At 44.2% G+C, this 20,644-nt stretch overlaps 2 pseudogenes; both read left to right on the forward strand.

Moving 5' to 3' along the window:
• The first annotated feature begins 386 nt into the window (after nt 1-386).
• On the forward strand, nt 387-15,678 carry LOC148895398 (uncharacterized; annotated as a pseudogene).
• Nucleotides 15,679-17,214: 1,536 nt separating this feature from the next.
• On the forward strand, nt 17,215-19,743 carry LOC148895399 (uncharacterized; annotated as a pseudogene).
• The last annotated feature ends 901 nt before the right edge of the window (nt 19,744-20,644 follow it).

The raw sequence follows: 20,644 nt of genomic DNA on the forward strand, positions 1-20,644 counted from the left end.
GAGACTTCCTCAGAGCTTGCTGATGATCTGATCATTAGAATCAGGTGTGTCCATTGAGCCTGTTCCCTTGATTCAGGTGGGTTGCAACAGGGAGACGTGGAAAACATGTAGGACGACGGCCCTCGAGGACCGGATTTTGACACCCCGAGTGTCGTGTGTGCACTGCAAATGGCCAGCAAGCAATGCAGGGTGTCCCACTTCTAGTGCCCGAAGACGGCTGGAATAGGCTCCAGCGCCCCCCTGCGACCATAATGAGGATAAAGCGATCTGGAAAATGGATTGACATTATTATATCATTGTTAGTTTCTGCTGAAGTTTAGTTCCTTCGTAATAGTGCCGTTTCCGATGGACTATAAACGCACCGATGCGTTCGGAGCAATGAATTTCTTTCGCTCACGAGGGAGAACTTTCTTGAATCTTTTCATACGGGTAAAGGAAAAACGGCTGAGGGTAAACGAAAGCTACTCCTACTAAGGTAGTTGTATGGAATACGGTGGCAATCTTTTTCCCTTACGCTTGGAGGAGATGACGATCATGGTGAGTGTTCGCGTTGAACATGTATGATTAGTATTCCTTGGTCAATGTCGTCTTCGTTTTTTCCCCGAATAAAAACAGTCAGAAATGAATTTGTTGAAAATGAAGATTGTTTTATGTAGATTTAAGTTAACTGTGTTGTTATAAAAGAAGAGGGAGAAACCATTGTCCCAAGTGCATTAGCATCGAGCTAAAGCGAACATGCTCACGGCCTGTGGCTTTTTTTTGTGCCAAATTGTTTATTTTCCCTGGTGATTATCATAACATTGTTTGGTTTTAAAGTGAGCGTTGTTTAATATAATTCGCCACGTTGAGTGAATCCCTTGCACATTTTGTGCATTTTGGCCCCTGAGGATTACAGCTTGACACCTATGCCCTCGAGTGTGGTAGGACCCTTCTTTTTTCTGAACCCGGTAAATATGTTTTTTTTTTTCTGTGGCAGATCTTACACCAACCCTGATAAAATTGAAAACCAACTCTACCTCTCCAGCAAACCCGACGCCTCTCTTCCACCTTCATCCCTCTCACTTTGCCTCTCAGAAATTAAATCCTGGCTTTCCCATGACTTTCTCAAGTTTAACAGTGAAAAAACCGAACTTCTCCTTGTCGGTACCAAATCCACCCTCCACAAAACTAACAGTTTCTCTCTCACCATTGACAGTTCAACCGTGTCCCCCTCCCCTCAGGTCAAGAGCCTGGGTGTCACCCTCGATAGCTCACTGTCTTTTCAGTCCCATATAAATAACATAACTCGGTCTGCTTATTTCCACCTCCGTAATATTAACCATCTCCGTCCCTCGCTCACCCCTCACTCCACTGCTATCCTTATCCACAGTCTTGTCACCTCCCGCATCGATTATTGCAACACACTTCTCTTCGGTATCAATCAGAAATTTCTCCATAAACTCGTACTCGTCCAAAATTCTTTAGCCCGGATCATCACTAGAACCCCCTCCTTTCACCACATCACCCCTGTCCTCCAGCAACTCCACTGGCTACCTGTTAAACATCGTATCGAATTCAAAATACTTCTGTTTACATTCAAAGCCATCCATAACCTTGCCCCTCCCTATCTTTCCGACCTGCTTCAAATCTCTGTTCCCTCTCGGTCCCTCAGATCCTCATCCTCCCTTCACCTCTATATGCCCTCTGCCCGTCTCACCACGATGGGATGCAGAGCTTTCAGCCGCTCTGCTCCCAAACTCTGGAATTCACTTCCACCCAACATCCGTAATATTGACTCCTATTTTCAAGGCTCACCTCAAAACCCATTTGTTTAAAATTGCTTTCAATGTCTAGTTCTATCTGCTATTTTATTATGTATCATTTTACTTGTGGTTTTATTGTTATGTGCTTTGTTTTATTGTTTTTATTGTAGAGTGTCCTTGGGTGTTTTGAAAGGCGCTTGAAATAAAATGTATTATTATTATTATTATTATTATTATTATTATTATTATAAAACAACCCAACCTCGGACGTGTATTAGGAACTCTATGCATTTGTGTTCATGCATCTTTTCCTCAGTTTTTTTTGTAACATTTCTTCAAATTAGTGTATTTGCAGTCTTGTTGCCCAGTCACTCCATATGTAAATATTTCCATAGTGTACCTTTGCGAAATTTCTGCCAGTGTGTCTCATTTCTGTTGGAGGTTTGCTGTTGCCAAGCTAACGACAACCTAAGGTAAGTGCACCCAAACTTGAACAGATTTGGATACATTTGATACTCTTGTTGATTTATTTGTTTTTTTTTTGACAATTTACCAGAAGGGTGACACAATGAGTAGCTGCACTAGTTTCATGTGCCATACCCTCAAATTATGACTACAAATTGGTTTTAAAACATTCTGCGCACCAAATCCAGCAGACATTTAAACAGCTTATTCCCCCAAGATATTGACTCTTGAAACAGTAACCCAAATAGAACTGTATAGTGCCTCTTTGCAATTTTTTTATGATGATACCTGTGTGTTCTACATACTTGGCAATAAAGATGATTCTGATTCTGATTTTAATTTAAATAGTGTTCAAGTTTTGTAAGAGATAAATGAAAAAAAAAACTATTCAGTCCCACATTTTGTTGAACATCCGATGATCACAAGGCCAAGACAGCATTCATTAAGGAGGAGACTGTTCTTGGTGCTTGTGCCTTCTTGGCAGCACTGGCATTCCGGCACTGTTTCTGATTGGGAGGAATATCAGTGCCATTTAACTGTCATTGCTGGACAGTTTTTGGGCACTAGTGTTTTTTTCCCCCCGTATCGAGCAGCATTTTTCACTGGCCCGCTTTTTTCAGCGGAAAGGTCGGACCTGTTGGACGGTCTGCGGCTGGATGAATGCATGGTTCGAAGAGCCGATGATGAGAAGAAAGGAGCATGTGGAACTGGGAGTCGCAGCTTGAAATTACATATTTTAGGCCAGCAGAGAAGGCCTTGGTCTGTAATAATGTTAGAATGCAATCAATTACCCCTTTTACCACTGATTATTGTCAAATGCTGCCCCCTTGTGAGAGGAAAAAAACTTTGCCAGAGCTGACCGAAGCTTCAAACGCACCCAACGCAAGAAAAAAACAAAACCTGAACAAATCCGGGAATGGATCTCCACGTCATGCTTTTCAATTCCCGAATAAAGTCGAGAATGGAAGTGAATGAGTTCATTGATTTAATCAGGAACAATTTCATTCTCTACAGAGAGAAATGCAACAGCAAAACACTCCAAATGAAACAAAAGATGAGGTAAAGACAGCAAAATTCTAACCTCCTATTACTTAAATACAGGAGAAACAGTAAAAACAAAAAAAGCCCCCAACGACTTCTGCTTCGATTCATTATTTACAGGTGTTAAGGTTGTATTAAGACTTCAAATGGCAACAAAGTTTACAGAAAACGTAAAATGACCTGATTACGACTGAAAAAGGTTTCACAACACTATACACAACTTAGCAACTACCTCCTGCTTTCTGGTGATGGAAAGGCTTGTGAGGAGACAGATTGCAGGCGGCGAGCTGCTCAAATCAGTCAGGGGACCCACACTTTTGACAATCATGTGCCAGCAATCAAAACACACAGTAAGAAGATAGGGCGCATTGAAACACAACAAACAAAACAAACTCACAGGGTCAAACCAGTGCACCCCCGTGGGATTAAGAGCACCCGTCTCGTTGAGGTTGTCTCAGTTTCCAATGAAATAGGGCTAGGGCCAGTCAAAGAGCGCATGGTGCTTGACAATGTGGAACTAGAAATAGACAAACTGAGTTCACTGAATGACACCGGTGTGTGCATAATGCAGTTATTCAGTTAAGATGCCCAATTTCTGTAGTCTGACTGCACTTTAAGCACGGTAGTACCGTACAATCAAAGGGGGTGGTATTGAAATATTTTGAGGATGTTAATGATATAAAAATTCCTCTGTCGATCCATTATGTGATCCGCTTAACCTTACGAGGGTTGCATGCATGGTGGAGCGTATCCCAGCGGTCTTTAAACAGTAGGCAGCGAACACCCTGAACTGGTTTCCAGCCAACCACAGGACACACAAAAAAAACACATTCACAGCCAGAGTGTTTCCTAGGGACAATTTGGAGTGTTTCATTAGCCTGCCATGCCATGCACATTTTATGAATCAGAATCATCTTTATTGCCAAGTATGTAGAACACACAAGGAATTTGTTTCTGGTAGAACATGCTGCACTAGTATCGTCGCCAAAAAACTGCTAAGTGGCACTATACAGTTCCATTTTGGCTACTGTTGAAAGAGTTCAAAGAGTTAATGGCTTGGGGGAAAGAAGCTGTTTAAATGTCTGCTGGATTTGGTGCGCATGGATCGGTAGCGCCTGCCTGAGGGGAGTAGCTGGAAAAGGTGATGGGCAGGGTGCGGAGGGTCCAGTAGGATTTTCCGCGCCCTAGTTTGGATTATTGCAGTGTGCAAGTCCTCGAGAGTGGGTAGGGCGGTGCCAATGATTTTTTCCGCCGTCCTAACTGTCCGTTGAAGTCGGATTTTGTCCATTTTTGTGACGGCCCCGAACCAAACGGTGATGGAAGAACACAGGATGGAATCGATGACAGCCGTGTAGAAATGTTGCAGCACATCCTGTGGCAGGCCATGCTTCTTTAGCAGCCTCAGGAAGTACATTCTCTGTTGGGCCTTTTTCAGGATAGAGTTGGTGTTGACCTCCCACTTCATGTCCTGGGAGACTTATCTGTTTGGGTCACCACCTAACTATTTGGGAATGTTTGGTGAAACAGTGTTCTCCGTTTTCCGGTTTTTCCAGATAACCACAGAGTCAAGGTCAACAGGAAGCCATCTGCACATAAGGTCAAACAAGCACCTTCTGCAGAGACAAGCATCCATATAACTGACAGGCGTTAACACTCCTGTAACTACACTGCTAAGATGTGTTAAACACGCTGCACTGCTTTAAGGTGTGGTACTCTCCTGCCACAGTACACGTACCACTGCATCAGAGCCCTTTTGCACCTTATCATCCTGCCATCTGTGTCTACCGGCCCCCTCCTGAAAGTTTCATTCAGCAATGAGTAAAGTCACAGCGGGGTCTGACAGCCCAAGCCCGCTCTCGTTCATCATTGCACAGTTAGAGTAGTAGTCTGACTGGGTCGATGAACTTAGCTGGAAGGAATCGTCAGGCGGCTCCACTTCAACGAGCAGGGCTAATGAGTCAGAAAATCCCACAGCGAGGCCTTTAGGGTTCACAATGGGCATTGGGCAAAATAAGTAGTTCAAGAACACGAGTGAGAATAAAACGTTTTTTTTTTTTGTGAATTGTTGAAGAAGCAGACAAACCTTTCGGGAAGCTGAAGCGCTGAGCTCTTTGGAGGTGAGGGAATCGGAAAAGGCTGTCTATAGGTGAAGGAAGGATTACCTCTTTTATCACTAAACCATATATGTACCAGTGAGGTTGTGGGCCAGCCAGGTGCACCTTGTTCATCAAGCTGATACCAACCCCCAACCAAGCTGCCCCGAAGGTGTGAAATACGCCCCCAGTCCTTTCCATACACGCCCCATCACACAAGCAACCTACAGCAGAAAGAGAGGCAGCTGGAGAAAACGAGCGCAAACCAAGAACAAAAGAAGATTGCTCTTTTCACAAAATATAACTGGATTCAATGTTTCATAACACAATATTAATGCAAGTCATCAAAACGGTTGAATTAACTAGACATTCATTCAACAAACTTTCATTTTAATCGCTAATTATTTTAATCTCAGATATGGGCCTATCAAAAAAACTTTGCCACTCCTCAGTTTTCAATTGCCAGCACCTGTGCCCAACTATCATCTTCACTCTCTTTCACTCTATATCAAGCTGATGAAATCTGTCATTGTCAGATCGTCACTCCATCATTGTCATGAAGTGTGTGATGTTATAAGAACCAAAAAGCAAGAGGCATAAGAACCATAGTTGCCTGAACAAAATCTACATTTAACATTTAACGAACACTGGAAATTCAAAGTCCTGAAAACATCAATAAACCAAAGTAACAAACACACAGAACCCATAACAGAAGCACAATGACCGTCGCAGTCCTTTTAAGCGAAAAGAACTCGTATCGTGATGACCAACAGCTGCGTCACTGTTGATCACAAGAACCATGACAACTTTTGCTCAATTACCCAATGACGAAAATGTCAATGCTATTTTAGTACAATGAAACCTTCTGGCCTTCCATCTCCTCTGCTGTGCTGCTGTGGTCTTAATGCCATTTCTGCTCTGCTGTGCTTCTGTGCTCATCATGCCATCTCCTCTGCTCTGCTGTGCTGCTGTGGCCAGCTATACCATGCCCTCCATAAGAGGAACAGTGTGGGAATGGATAAATGCGGGGGTATCGTTGGCTGCACCTACGAGCACTTCAGAGGGGTTTTATGGTGTCACAAAGGACAATAAGGCTGATCCTGATAAGTCTTGACATAAAAAATGTTTCACCAAGCGAGGTCCATGCCTAATTACCTCCGCCAAGGAGGTTACGTTTTTGCCAATTCGTTTATTAGTTATAGCAACATTATGCAAAAACGTCCTGACAATTTTTTTGAAAATTTCAGGATCAGTCAGGAATGGGCCAACTTAGTACTCGTTAGTTTTTGGTGGTGATCCGCAATAAATCCTGAATTCCGGATCACTTTTGAAATTATCATTAACATTGCGGTAAATGGGGCTAAAATTTTACATCTCTCTGCAGCTTTTTGTTGGAAGTCGATGAAATTTCAAACACATAGGATAAGGTTTTAAATCACAGTAATACGTTTCATCTGGATCAGATCCAGACTAATGAATTTATCCTTATTTATTCCCAACAAATATAACGGTGGCCTCAGGTATTTGCCTCATTTGGAATGTGGAAAAAATATGCTTGCTGGAAGTTTCCTCTCTCCAAGCGCTTTTCTTGTTTTCATTGGTAATGTTATGTTCCTCCCAGGTAAATCTCATTTTTTTCTCTTGAAACAATTGAACATTTCGTTGGGGGAAAAAATATGCAACCTAACTAAAGGCCTACTGTAGCCTACTGAATTACAGTTCTGTATACTTTATTTTGTCCTGTATAATTATATCTGTAGCGCTGGACATTCCTTCAGCATTCCTAATGTTATTACAGTCACCAAAATAGCAGTTTACCTTAACGATGGCTAATATTCACAGGAGAATAATGACGCTCAGCCATGTCTGTCTTTGGTCTGGGAACTCATTCACGTTTATTCAGCGCATGCTAATAAAAGGCATTACAACATCCGGGTCTCACAGATTCACTCGCTCGCAGGCAACATTATGTGCGAACAACCCAAAAATGAAGTTGCCACTCATACCATCAAACACACTCAACATTCCCACTCAAAGACATGTTTACAACTATCTGTAGTAATAAACACAACAAATATCAAAATAAGAAATACCTCGTTGCAAAAATAAAACATTTTACATATTGGCAATATTCTGTAAACTTCAAAATATTCATATTTTCCAGTTCACATTACTCTCCAAACAAATATCCCCTGAACCTTTCAAGCTTAACTTTTGTCACTGATTTGGTAAGAACATCAGCTACCATGTTTGCTGTAGGACAATATTCTATTGATATTTTCCCCTCTGTGTGTTAATATCTACGTGTTTGATTCTCTGCCTCCACACTGGGTTCTTGGACAAAGCTATTGCCTCCTGATTGTCCTCATATATCTTGACTGGTACGTGACAGTTACCACTATCCATCCCTTTCAATAGTTGTACAAGATGCATACTTTCTTGAGTTGTGGCCGCCAGTTCCATATACCGTATTTTCACGACCATAAGGCGCATATAAACGTCTCAGATTTTTTTCAAAATGTGCAGTGCGCCCTGTAGTGCAGTGCGGACGTATTAGAGACCACCATGAGGATGTGGTAGAGAACATGAGGGGGGGGTGTGGGCGTGGGTTGTGTCTAAAAGAACAGGTACGTATGTGCTTTATGCAGCACGTTGCTGTTCGAACAACCCTGAAAATGGCAAAGAGACATGGTTATGAAGCTCAGTTTAAACTGAAGGCTATCAGCTACGCCGAGGAGCATGGGAATCGAGCCGCCGCGAGAGAATATAAAGTTAACGAGTCGATGGTTCGCAAGTGGAGGAAGCTGAAGAACGAACTCCGACAGGTGAAGAAGACTCAGCTGAGTTTTTGCGGACATAAAGCAAGGTGGCCGGAGTTGGAGGAACGACTCGAGCAATGGATCGTCGAGCAAAAAGCGAGCGGAAGGAGCGTTTCGACTGTCACCATCCGACTCAGAGCAGTAACGCTAGCGGAGGAAATGAAAATTGAACATTTCCAAGGAGGTCCATCTTGGTGCTGGCGAAAAGGGTTGGATGGACGAAGATATGATGGAGTGGCTGAGGCAGGTGTATGTAAGGAGACCGGGAAGTTTTTTCCACACATCACCGTCACTTCTGATTTGTGACTCTATGCAAGCGCATCTCACAGACAATGTGAATCGGATGAACGCTACGCTTGCTGTGATTCCGGGTGGGTTGACCAAGGAACTCAACCGCTGGACATCGGTGTGAACCGACCGTTCAAAGTGAGGCTGCGAGCGGCGTGGGAGTGATGGATGACCGAAGGAGACCACAGCTTCACGAAGAGTGGTAGACAGCGCGGGCGAGTTACGCCACAGTTTGCAAATGGATTGTGGATGCTTGGGCTAACGTGTCTGCTGGCACGGTGGTTCGAGCTTTCGGAAAAGCCGGCATTATTTCCAAGGAGCCGCACGGCACAGAAAGTAACTGTCAGTGAGGAAAGCGAACCTGCCATGTTGGATTTAGCGCAACTGTTCGATTCTGTTACCGATAATGTGCTTGTTTTTACCATGCCGACGCCTATTGAGCGATGATTACAAAATGTTCTTACTTTGTCATTAATAAATAAAGCACTACCAAACTCAGTTTTGCTCCCAATCTGTTTTTTAAATACGCCTGTATGTTGTGGTAAGGCGGACGTCCGTATGGCAGTAGATGATATGTACCGGTATGTAAAACTTGCGTCCTTTCATCCGGTGCGCCCAATGTGTGTGTTAAATACAGAAATGGCACACATAAATGAGACTGAGCCTTTTCACATGGTGCGCTCTTTGGTCGTGAAAATACGGTACTCAGCAGGTAGATAACGCCACCGTTGGCTGTTTTATACTCTTCCAAGATATCGCTGGACCATTCTTAGTTAAGCTGAAACAATATCCAGTTGTGCTCCTCCTGTCGTTTATATTGACAGCCCAATCAGAATCACTATATTCCTTAAGTTGGAGTTTTTCTTCATATTTTCGGAAGTATAGTTCTTGATCTGTAGTACCCTTAAAGTACTTCAGTAGGTGTTTGACTGCAGTCCAACACCTAAGGAGGAACCCAGGTCCCACTGCACCCAGAGCATCACTGCTGAATGATGTTGCAGGCAGCATAACATTCTCCATGGCATCTTCCATTTAACTTCACCATTTTTGGATTTTTTTTTTTCACAATCGATGAATTTTCACATTTACCGTTCAAATACTAAGTGGAGACGAGCGGTGAGGCAGCAGCCGGCTGAGCCTCACCATGGATTGCGCGATCATATGCTAACTGTGCTGGCTTGCTCTGCAGTGAGACCGCATTGCTGTCCCTCTGCATATCGCTATTAAAGTGTTCAAAAGCTTTGAGTATATGAACTACATTTCTACAGTTTAGCTGGTGTATATAATGTACAGTCACTGTACATTATAAACACTGTACTACAGTGTTTATTTTATTTTATCTTTTTCAAAACTGTGCATAGGTGAGGCACACAGTTCTCCTGCCTCATGACAGGGGGCGCTGGTGATTAGAGATTCTTCTTGCAACTCCTCTTCTGTAGAATAATAGAAATAGTGACAGCAAGCTGCAGTAAACAGTTAGCAAGTTAAGTGCAACCGTCCAGTCAATTTTTCATGTTGCTTGGCCTTATTTTCAGAATGGTGGATAACATCTAAATTGAAAGAATTTTCTAAACTGGACTTTCAATCGAAGCAGAAGATAATAATTCAAGGAAGACCAACACCGGACTGTATAGCTCACAAATGGTGAGGGATGAATGTAAATCTCCTGGACAGCTTCTCAGCTTTTTGGCCAAGAAGGATCTCATTGAAACTATTCATGATGCGACAAAGTTGATCCAGCTCGTGCTCACTGTTCCAGCTACTACAGCATCAGTGGAGCGGTCATTCTCAGCACAAAAGACTGAAAACATACAGTCGGAACATGACTGATCCAGGACGACTTTCTTCACTGGCTGTGATCTCCATTGAGACAGAGAGACTAGGACTTCATTTATTGGTAAAGGTAACACGATAATAATGTTTTTTTAATTTTTTTTTCGATGCTACAGTTTGTATACAGTATATAAAGAATGCTGACATGACATTTTAAGCAAAATGCGTTAACTGTAGCAAAAATAGCTTTGTAAAAAGAGAACAAAATATGAATGGGATACAGACAAAATGAATAGAACAGCAATAAAATATCACACAGAAATTCATATTGTTTCAAGCGAAATCAACATTCAAAATGAGGCTTAATCTGTCAAAATCATCTTTTGTTGCAGTGTGAGGCTTCACTTTTCAATAAACTGGAGATGCAATTTACTGACTCTGTATGTTCTGACCTGGTGGGGGTAGACTTGGTCCTTGTCTGTCCTCATACTGCATACTGTCTTCCTTGGCTAGCTCTCGGCTGGGAGTTGCTGCTTTCTGGGCTGGGATCTGCCTGGATCTGTTCTTGCCTGTCCTCCTACTGACTTCCCCCCCTAGCTTTCGGCTGGGAGCTGCTGCTTTCTGGGCTGGGGTCTGCCCGGGCCTGGTTGGGCCTGATTTGGGCTTCTTTATGAAAAAGTCTGCTATGCTTCCCTTTCTTTTCATTACTATCTGTCCCTATACAAAAAAAGACAGCCTGGTTAGACCACAGTGTTGTTTTCGGCTGAATCTCAAACTATTAGTCCCATTCTTGTGTTTTAACTTACTTAAACATTAAATACCAGCCTAGCTATTGTAAAATTAAACTAGATCATGCAGGTTAATTAAGGCTAAGTAACTTGTCTAACTTGTAACTTGTAATTAAGACCTTTACAAGAACAAGCTTCATAGACATTGAGATAATCAGCTTCATCGAACATTAGCGGAGCTGCTGCCGTCTGGCATCAAGTGGAATCAAGCTCGGTCCTTTCAGCGACCATGAACACCCGAGCCGGCTGTCCGGTCACGGCTGGCGGCTCTGTCCGGTCATGGCCGGTGTACGGAGCTGCTGCAGCTCCGCTTTGGCAGCGGGGAGAAGCCGCGGTTCGGCTGCTACGGCTACTTTCGCATCTCGCTAGCTTACCCTAACGTTTCATAACGTTAGCCGACTCACACAGTTTTACTATTGGCGGCAAAATCTCTTCTCTAAATGTGCAGTCCTATGATTGCCATTTGTTTAAAACCATGATTCATTTGGAAAACACCGTGAAACTTACCTCAGTTATGTTGTTGTCTTCCATCAACTCAACGCTAGTTTTTATGTTTGTCTGCACTGCACACAGGCACCTGAAGTGCAATATTTAATCTGCTTCTTATTGGCTCCTCAGTCACCTTACCCAAAGTTAACCAATTTAATCAGTGAAGGCGTGAGTACCAGCCAATTATAGGCAGAGGAGGGTGGGTCATGGCTTCACCATCCTTAAAGGACAACCAACGTCACTTTTTTTGTTAACTGACATCAGAAAAACTTTTTCTAGCATCTAAAATACCCAAAACACGCAGTATGATATTTTTATTCAAATGCAAAACACCAATAAAATGAGTTAGTGTCCAAAATCTTCGAAAAAATTGAGCTGCGAATTGGGCATTTTCAGAAAGTCCCGCCCCCAGTTCGTGACATCACGCAAAGACGTCTTGCATTGCTGGAGAATCCAGACAATGGCTTCAGATTCGGAGAATAGGCTTTCTTGTTACACATCCAGTTATTAATATGATTCAAATAGTTCTGAAGAGGAAAGCATACACATTTGCAATCGATTAAAGAATTTATTCCATGCCATTTTGAGGCAACATTGGGGGAAAAATCGATCACCAGAAAAGAGGCACAAAATGACGACCTCCTGTGGCCACCTCCGTTTACACAGGCTGATAAATTCCTTAGATGGAGCTTGGACGCCCTCTTATGGTGGCTTTTGGGTGCAACACGGTTTTCAGACCAAACATGTACAGCAAAATACATTGACGTGATGGAAGGACTGCTACAATGTGTCTTTTTTCGGTTTGGGGCGTTCCTTTAGTGATGTCACGTACGGACTCGTCACCAACTCAAAAACAAGACTTCCTGAATATTCAGAACGAGTCTTAAAACGTAAAATGCGGTGGAATCTTATTAAAATACGCTCAGTAGAAGTCATTTGAAGCCATTTTACAAATTATGCACACAACTTGTCCGGAGACGTCGGTTGTCCTTTAAGGGAAAAAAGGGCAGTCTGACAGTTAGATATTAGCAAATAGGGAACGCGGGGGGGATGTGGGTATACGCAATGCCGACCGAAAAATTTGAGGGTATATCCTACTGGACCCTCCGCACCCTGCACACCACCTTTTCCAGCTACTCCCCTCAGGCAGGCGCTACCGATCCATCCATGCGCACCAAATCCAGCAGCACTCTTTGAACTCTTTCAACAGTAGCCAAAATGGAACTGTACAGTGCCACTTAGCAGTTTTTTTGACGACAATACTAGTGCAGCGTGTTCTACCGGAAACAAATTCCTTGTGTGTTCTACATACTTGGCAATAAAGATGATTCTGATTCTGATACCGGCGTATACCCTCGACTATACCTCTGTGATTATCCAGTAACATGTTCCAGTTACGCCCTGACTGTTTTAAGCCATACATTGATTTATTGAGCTTACATACCAAATGTTCTCCTGTTTGTTACCAGGTCTCAAAACCTTCAGGTTGCTACTCATATACCTCACAGTCCATTGGAGCATGAAGATATGGATAGGGTAAGATCTTCCTTTACAGCCACCTGCATCAATGCTCGAATAGAGGTCATGTTAACTGTCGGTGAAAATGTCTCTTTATGGTCAATTCCTTCCACTTGACCATATCCTTTTGCTACATATCTGGCTTTACAGGTCTCAGATCCATCTGGGTTCTCTTTCACTGTATAAACTCAGCGACCTCCCACTACTTCTTTGCCCTTTGGTAGTGAAGTCAGAGTGAAAGTCTCATTTTCGGTCAAAGATTTCATCTCTTTCATTGCAGTAGCCCACAGTTTTGACTTTTCAGATTGCATTGCGTCTTTAAAAGTCCTAGGTACACCAGTTGAGCAAGATGGCGCCGCGAATGGCATTGGTATTGTTCCTGGTACTGTCATTTTCATTTGTTTTTTGCGACCCTACACGACTTAGTAACACAAGGGAAGAGTTGCTGAGCATTGGGGAATCCACTCTTGGACTATTTTCACCGACACAACAAAATCCACAAGGTTTTTCGGGGCTGCCCGCGAGCGGCGTAGCAGCTCTGTACGGAGCTTTGAGACGCTGGCGTCGTAGGGGTAAGCGAGCCGGCGTGCTCGTCAAGCTACGGCAGCGTGGATTTCGAACGCCGCTCCCATCTATCCATCTCGCTAATCTACGCTCACTACCAAACAAGATGGACAAACTTCTTCTCACAAACACCAATAAAACGTTTGCACGTTCTGCTGCACTCTGCTTCACTGAGACCTGGCTCAGTGACCGCCACCCGGATTCCGCTCTACACCTACGCGGCTTCCGTCTCCTCAGAGCCGACCGCGACTCGGAGCAATCGGGGAAATCCAAAGGTGGTGGAATATGCTTCTACATCAGGGGTCGGGAACCTATGGCTCGCAAGCTATATATGGCTCTTTTGATGATTGCATATGGCTCGCCGATAAAACTATATATATTCTCATTTTTTTTGCCGTTTATTTCCCGTTGGGGCTGCAGTTGGCGGAAAGCGCAATTTTGATTGGATGACACTGGCCGTCAGTCGAAACAGGTAAACGCCCCTTTAAATGAGCCCCACGAGTGCACTTCAGCTTGAATTCACCGAAGGATTCATTAGCCTTTGAGGAGAGAAAATGTTCGGATTCGAATTTGCAATGAAACAACACCATCGATGAAACAGTCGAATGTCAGTGACATTTTAACAAGCCCCGTGTTAACGTTAGCATCAACATACTGCTGCGAGAAGTAGATTGCAGATAGCAAGTGTGGAAGCTTATGAGTCGTGCGCAGGCTAGCTAGCAGTAACTCCGCCTCCGGACCGGCAAGTTGAATTTCATTCCGATCCTTTGCCTGGATTTTGACCAATCACGAGGAACGGAAAAACATTCATGTTAACGGTGAGTACTATCACAAAGTTAGTTTAAATAATCCATTCTGATATTTTGTTGAAAAGTGACCGTGTGTGCGCGCCCGTGTGTGTGAGTGTGTGTGCGCGCCCGTGTGTGTGTGTGTGTGTGTGTGTGTGTGTGTGTGTGTGTGTGTGCGCGCGCGCCCGTGGCTCTCGCTGAAGAACATTTCTAAATATTTTACTTTTATGGCTCTCTTAGTCAAAAAGGTTCCCGACCCCTGTTCTACATCAACGAAGAATGGTGCACCGATGTCACGATGCTCGACGCACACTGCAGCCCTGGCTTCGAATAGCTGTCTCTCAACTGCAAACCATTCTACTCGCCACGTGACTTCACTTCCTTTATTCTCGTCGCTGTGTACATTGCGCCACAAGCTAATGCTAACGCATGTATGCAAACGCTAGCGGACCATGTAAACAAACTCGAACTAAAATATCCAGAGCATTTTGGGCGATTTTAATTGAACACATCTAAACCGTGAACTTCCCACATATAAGCAGCATATTGACTGTTTCACCAGAAAAGAAAACATTCTAGATCACTTTTACACAGCACTCAAAGGGGCATACCGATCTGTTGCGCATGCAGCATTGGGTCTTTCTGACCACTATTTAATCCACTTAATTCACACATACAGACAAAAACTCAAATGTGTAAAACCGGTAGTCAAGACTGTTAAGAAATGGACTGATGAAGCAAAGTTAGCTCTACAAGAATGCTTAGACTGCAATGATTGGAGCGTCTTTGAAACTTCAGTGGGCATATTGGATGAATACACAGACACTGTAACATCATACATTAGTTTCTGTGAGGACATGTGTTTACCAACAAAGTCCTTCCGCTCATTCAACAACAACAAGCCATGGTTCACTCCCAAACTCAGGCATCTTAGGAAAGAGAAAGTGTCCGCAATCGACGGCAATCGAGCACTTTACAAACTTGCCCGAAAAGGAAATTAACATTGCAAAGAAAAGTTATGCGGAGAGGCTTAACGAACAATTCTCCGCGAACGAGTCTGCATCGCTGTGGAATGGCCTAAAAGCAATAACAAATTATCGTTTACCATCACCCCAAGCAGTGTACAACAATGGTCTGGCTGATGAGCTAAATACATTATGTTGCCGATTTGAAAAGGACACCCCCATTTCCCTCATATTCCCACCATTGTCAGAAACTACTGGATCTCCACCCTCTGCCCGACAGATCCACGAACTGGACGTGAGACGGCTCTTCAAGCAGCAGAAGATCAAGAAAGCTGCTGGACCTGACAGAGTGTTCCCTCCTGTCTGAAAGTCTGCGCTGCCCAGCTGGCTCCGGTCTTCACATGAATCTTCAACGGATCCCTGGAGGGTGGGTCATGGCTTCACCATCCTTAAAGGACAACCAACGTCACTTTTTTTGTTAACTGACATCAGAAAAACTTTTTCTAGCATCTAAAATACCCAAAACACGCAGTATGATATTTTTATTCAAATGCAAAACACCAATAAAATGAGTTAGTGTCCAAAATCTTCGAAAAAATTGAGCTGCGAATTGGGCATTTTCAGAAAGTCCCGCCCCCAGTTCGTGACATCACGCAAAGACGTCTTGCATTGCTGGAGAATCCAGACAATGGCTTCAGATTCGGAGAATAGGCTTTCTTGTTACACATCCAGTTATTAATATGATTCAAATAGTTCTGAAGAGGAAAGCATACACATTTGCAATCGATTAAAGAATTTATTCCATGCCATTTTGAGGCAACATTGGGGGAAAAATCGATCACCAGAAAAGAGGCACAAAATGACGACCTCCTGTGGCCACCTCCGTTTACACAGGCTGATAAATTCCTTAGATGGAGCTTGGACGCCCTCTTATGGTGGCTTTTGGGTGCAACACGGTTTTCAGACCAAACATGTACAGCAAAATACATTGACGTGATGGAAGGACTGCTACAATGTGTCTTTTTTCGGTTTGGGGCGTTCCTTTAGTGATGTCACGTACGGACTCGTCACCAACTCAAAAACAAGACTTCCTGAATATTCAGAACGAGTCTTAAAACGTAAAATGCGGTGGAATCTTATTAAAATACGCTCAGTAGAAGTCATTTGAAGCCATTTTACAAATTATGCACACAACTTGTCCGGAGACGTCGGTTGTCCTTTAAGGGAAAAAAGGGCAGTCTGACAGTTAGATATTAGCAAATAGGGAACGCGGGGGGGATGTGGGTATACGCAATGCCGACCGAAAAATTTGAGGGTATATCCTACTGGACCCTCCGCACCCTGCACACCACCTTTTCCAGCTACTCCCCTCAGGCAGGCGCTACCGATCCATCCATGCGCACCAAATCCAGCAGCACTCTTTGAACTCTTTCAACAGTAGCCAAAATGGAACTGTACAGTGCCACTTAGCAGTTTTTTTGACGACAATACTAGTGCAGCGTGTTCTACCGGAAACAAATTCCTTGTGTGTTCTACATACTTGGCAATAAAGATGATTCTGATTCTGATACCGGCGTATACCCTCGACTATACCTCTGTGATTATCCAGTAACATGTTCCAGTTACGCCCTGACTGTTTTAAGCCATACATTGATTTATTGAGCTTACATACCAAATGTTCTCCTGTTTGTTACCAGGTCTCAAAACCTTCAGGTTGCTACTCATATACCTCACAGTCCATTGGAGCATGAAGATATGGATAGGGTAAGATCTTCCTTTACAGCCACCTGCATCAATGCTCGAATAGAGGTCATGTTAACTGTCGGTGAAAATGTCTCTTTATGGTCAATTCCTTCCACTTGACCATATCCTTTTGCTACATATCTGGCTTTACAGGTCTCAGATCCATCTGGGTTCTCTTTCACTGTATAAACTCAGCGACCTCCCACTACTTCTTTGCCCTTTGGTAGTGAAGTCAGAGTGAAAGTCTCATTTTCGGTCAAAGATTTCATCTCTTTCATTGCAGTAGCCCACAGTTTTGACTTTTCAGATTGCATTGCGTCTTTAAAAGTCCTAGGTACACCAGTTGAGCAAGATGGCGCCGCGAATGGCATTGGTATTGTTCCTGGTACTGTCATTTTCATTTGTTTTTTGCGACCCTACACGACTTAGTAACACAAGGGAAGAGTTGCTGAGCATTGGGGAATCCACTCTTGGACTATTTTCACCGACACAACAAAATCCACAAGGTTTTTCGGGGCTGCCCGCGAGCGGCGTAGCAGCTCTGTACGGAGCTTTGAGACGCTGGCGTCGTAGGGGTAAGCGAGCCGGCGTGCTCGTCAAGCTACGGCAGCGTGGATTTCGAACGCCGCTCCCATCTATCCATCTCGCTAATCTACGCTCACTACCAAACAAGATGGACAAACTTCTTCTCACAAACACCAATAAAACGTTTGCACGTTCTGCTGCACTCTGCTTCACTGAGACCTGGCTCAGTGACCGCCACCCGGATTCCGCTCTACACCTACGCGGCTTCCGTCTCCTCAGAGCCGACCGCGACTCGGAGCAATCGGGGAAATCCAAAGGTGGTGGAATATGCTTCTACATCAGGGGTCGGGAACCTATGGCTCGCAAGCTATATATGGCTCTTTTGATGATTGCATATGGCTCGCCGATAAAACTATATATATTCTCATTTTTTTTGCCGTTTATTTCCCGTTGGGGCTGCAGTTGGCGGAAAGCGCAATTTTGATTGGATGACACTGGCCGTCAGTCGAAACAGGTAAACGCCCCTTTAAATGAGCCCCACGAGTGCACTTCAGCTTGAATTCACCGAAGGATTCATTAGCCTTTGAGGAGAGAAAATGTTCGGATTCGAATTTGCAATGAAACAACACCATCGATGAAACAGTCGAATGTCAGTGACATTTTAACAAGCCCCGTGTTAACGTTAGCATCAACATACTGCTGCGAGAAGTAGATTGCAGATAGCAAGTGTGGAAGCTTATGAGTCGTGCGCAGGCTAGCTAGCAGTAACTCCGCCTCCGGACCGGCAAGTTGAATTTCATTCCGATCCTTTGCCTGGATTTTGACCAATCACGAGGAACGGAAAAACATTCATGTTAACGGTGAGTACTATCACAAAGTTAGTTTAAATAATCCATTCTGATATTTTGTTGAAAAGTGACCGTGTGTGCGCGCCCGTGTGTGTGAGTGTGTGTGCGCGCCCGTGTGTGTGTGTGTGTGTGTGTGTGTGTGTGTGTGTGTGTGTGTGCGCGCGCGCGCCCGTGGCTCTCGCTGAAGAACATTTCTAAATATTTTACTTTTATGGCTCTCTTAGTCAAAAAGGTTCCCGACCCCTGTTCTACATCAACGAAGAATGGTGCACCGATGTCACGATGCTCGACGCACACTGCAGCCCTGGCTTCGAATAGCTGTCTCTCAACTGCAAACCATTCTACTCGCCACGTGACTTCACTTCCTTTATTCTCGTCGCTGTGTACATTGCGCCACAAGCTAATGCTAACGCATGTATGCAAACGCTAGCGGACCATGTAAACAAACTCGAACTAAAATATCCAGAGCATTTTGGGCGATTTTAATTGAACACATCTAAACCGTGAACTTCCCACATATAAGCAGCATATTGACTGTTTCACCAGAAAAGAAAACATTCTAGATCACTTTTACACAGCACTCAAAGGGGCATACCGATCTGTTGCGCATGCAGCATTGGGTCTTTCTGACCACTATTTAATCCACTTAATTCACACATACAGACAAAAACTCAAATGTGTAAAACCGGTAGTCAAGACTGTTAAGAAATGGACTGATGAAGCAAAGTTAGCTCTACAAGAATGCTTAGACTGCAATGATTGGAGCGTCTTTGAAACTTCAGTGGGCATATTGGATGAATACACAGACACTGTAACATCATACATTAGTTTCTGTGAGGACATGTGTTTACCAACAAAGTCCTTCCGCTCATTCAACAACAACAAGCCATGGTTCACTCCCAAACTCAGGCATCTTAGGAAAGAGAAAGTGTCCGCAATCGACGGCAATCGAGCACTTTACAAACTTGCCCGAAAAGGAAATTAACATTGCAAAGAAAAGTTATGCGGAGAGGCTTAACGAACAATTCTCCGCGAACGAGTCTGCATCGCTGTGGAATGGCCTAAAAGCAATAACAAATTATCGTTTACCATCACCCCAAGCAGTGTACAACAATGGTCTGGCTGATGAGCTAAATACATTATGTTGCCGATTTGAAAAGGACACCCCCATTTCCCTCATATTCCCACCATTGTCAGAAACTACTGGATCTCCACCCTCTGCCCGACAGATCCACGAACTGGACGTGAGACGGCTCTTCAAGCAGCAGAAGATCAAGAAAGCTGCTGGACCTGACAGAGTGTTCCCTCCTGTCTGAAAGTCTGCGCTGCCCAGCTGGCTCCGGTCTTCACATGAATCTTCAACGGATCCCTGGAGCCGTGTGAAGTCCCATCCTGCTTCAAACAGTCTACTATCGTCCCAGTTCCAAAGAAACCATTGAACGACTATAGACCTGTTGCTCTGACGTCTGTGGTCATGAAGTCCTTTGAATGCCTCGTTCTGAACCACCTAAAGAACATCACTTCTGCTAGATCCTCTTCAGTTTGCCTACCGGGCAAACAGGTCTGTGGAGGATGCAGTCAATATCAGACTGCACCACATCCTCGACCACCTCGACAACAGAGGAACCTACGCAAGGAACCTGTTTGTGGGCGGTAGCTCTGTGTTCAATACCATCATCCCAGAACTCCTTTTCCCCAAACCTCTCCAGCTTGGTGTGTCCCCTGCGATCTGCCAGTGGATCCTCAGCTTCCTGACAGGACGGACACAAGTCAGACTGGGAAAAATATCATCCTCAACACGAACCACGAGCACTGGAGCCCCACAGGGATGCGCCCTCTCTCCATTGCTCTTCTCTCTCTACACGAACGACTGCACCTCAACGCACCCAGCTGTCAAATTCATAAAGTTTGCAGACGCCACCACGGTCATCGGTTCTCTCAAAGACGGCGACGAGTCTGCGTACCGACAACAAGTGGAGCAGCTGGAGTCTGGTGCAGCCGTCACAACCTGGAGCTGAACACGCTCAAGACAGTAGAGATGATCGTGGACCTCAGGAAACAACCATCACCACAGCTTACCCCTCACACTATCCAACTGCCTTGTGTCAACCGTTGGGACCTTCAAGTTCCTGGGAATCACAGTCTCCCAGGACATGAAGTGGGAGGTCAACACCAACTCCTGAAAAAGGCCCAAC

Source organism: Hippocampus bargibanti, linkage group LG07 (assembly GCF_051943395.1).
Source record: "Hippocampus bargibanti isolate YZ-2025 linkage group LG07, ASM5194339v1, whole genome shotgun sequence".
NCBI classification, from domain to species: Eukaryota; Metazoa; Chordata; class Actinopteri; order Syngnathiformes; family Syngnathidae; genus Hippocampus; species Hippocampus bargibanti.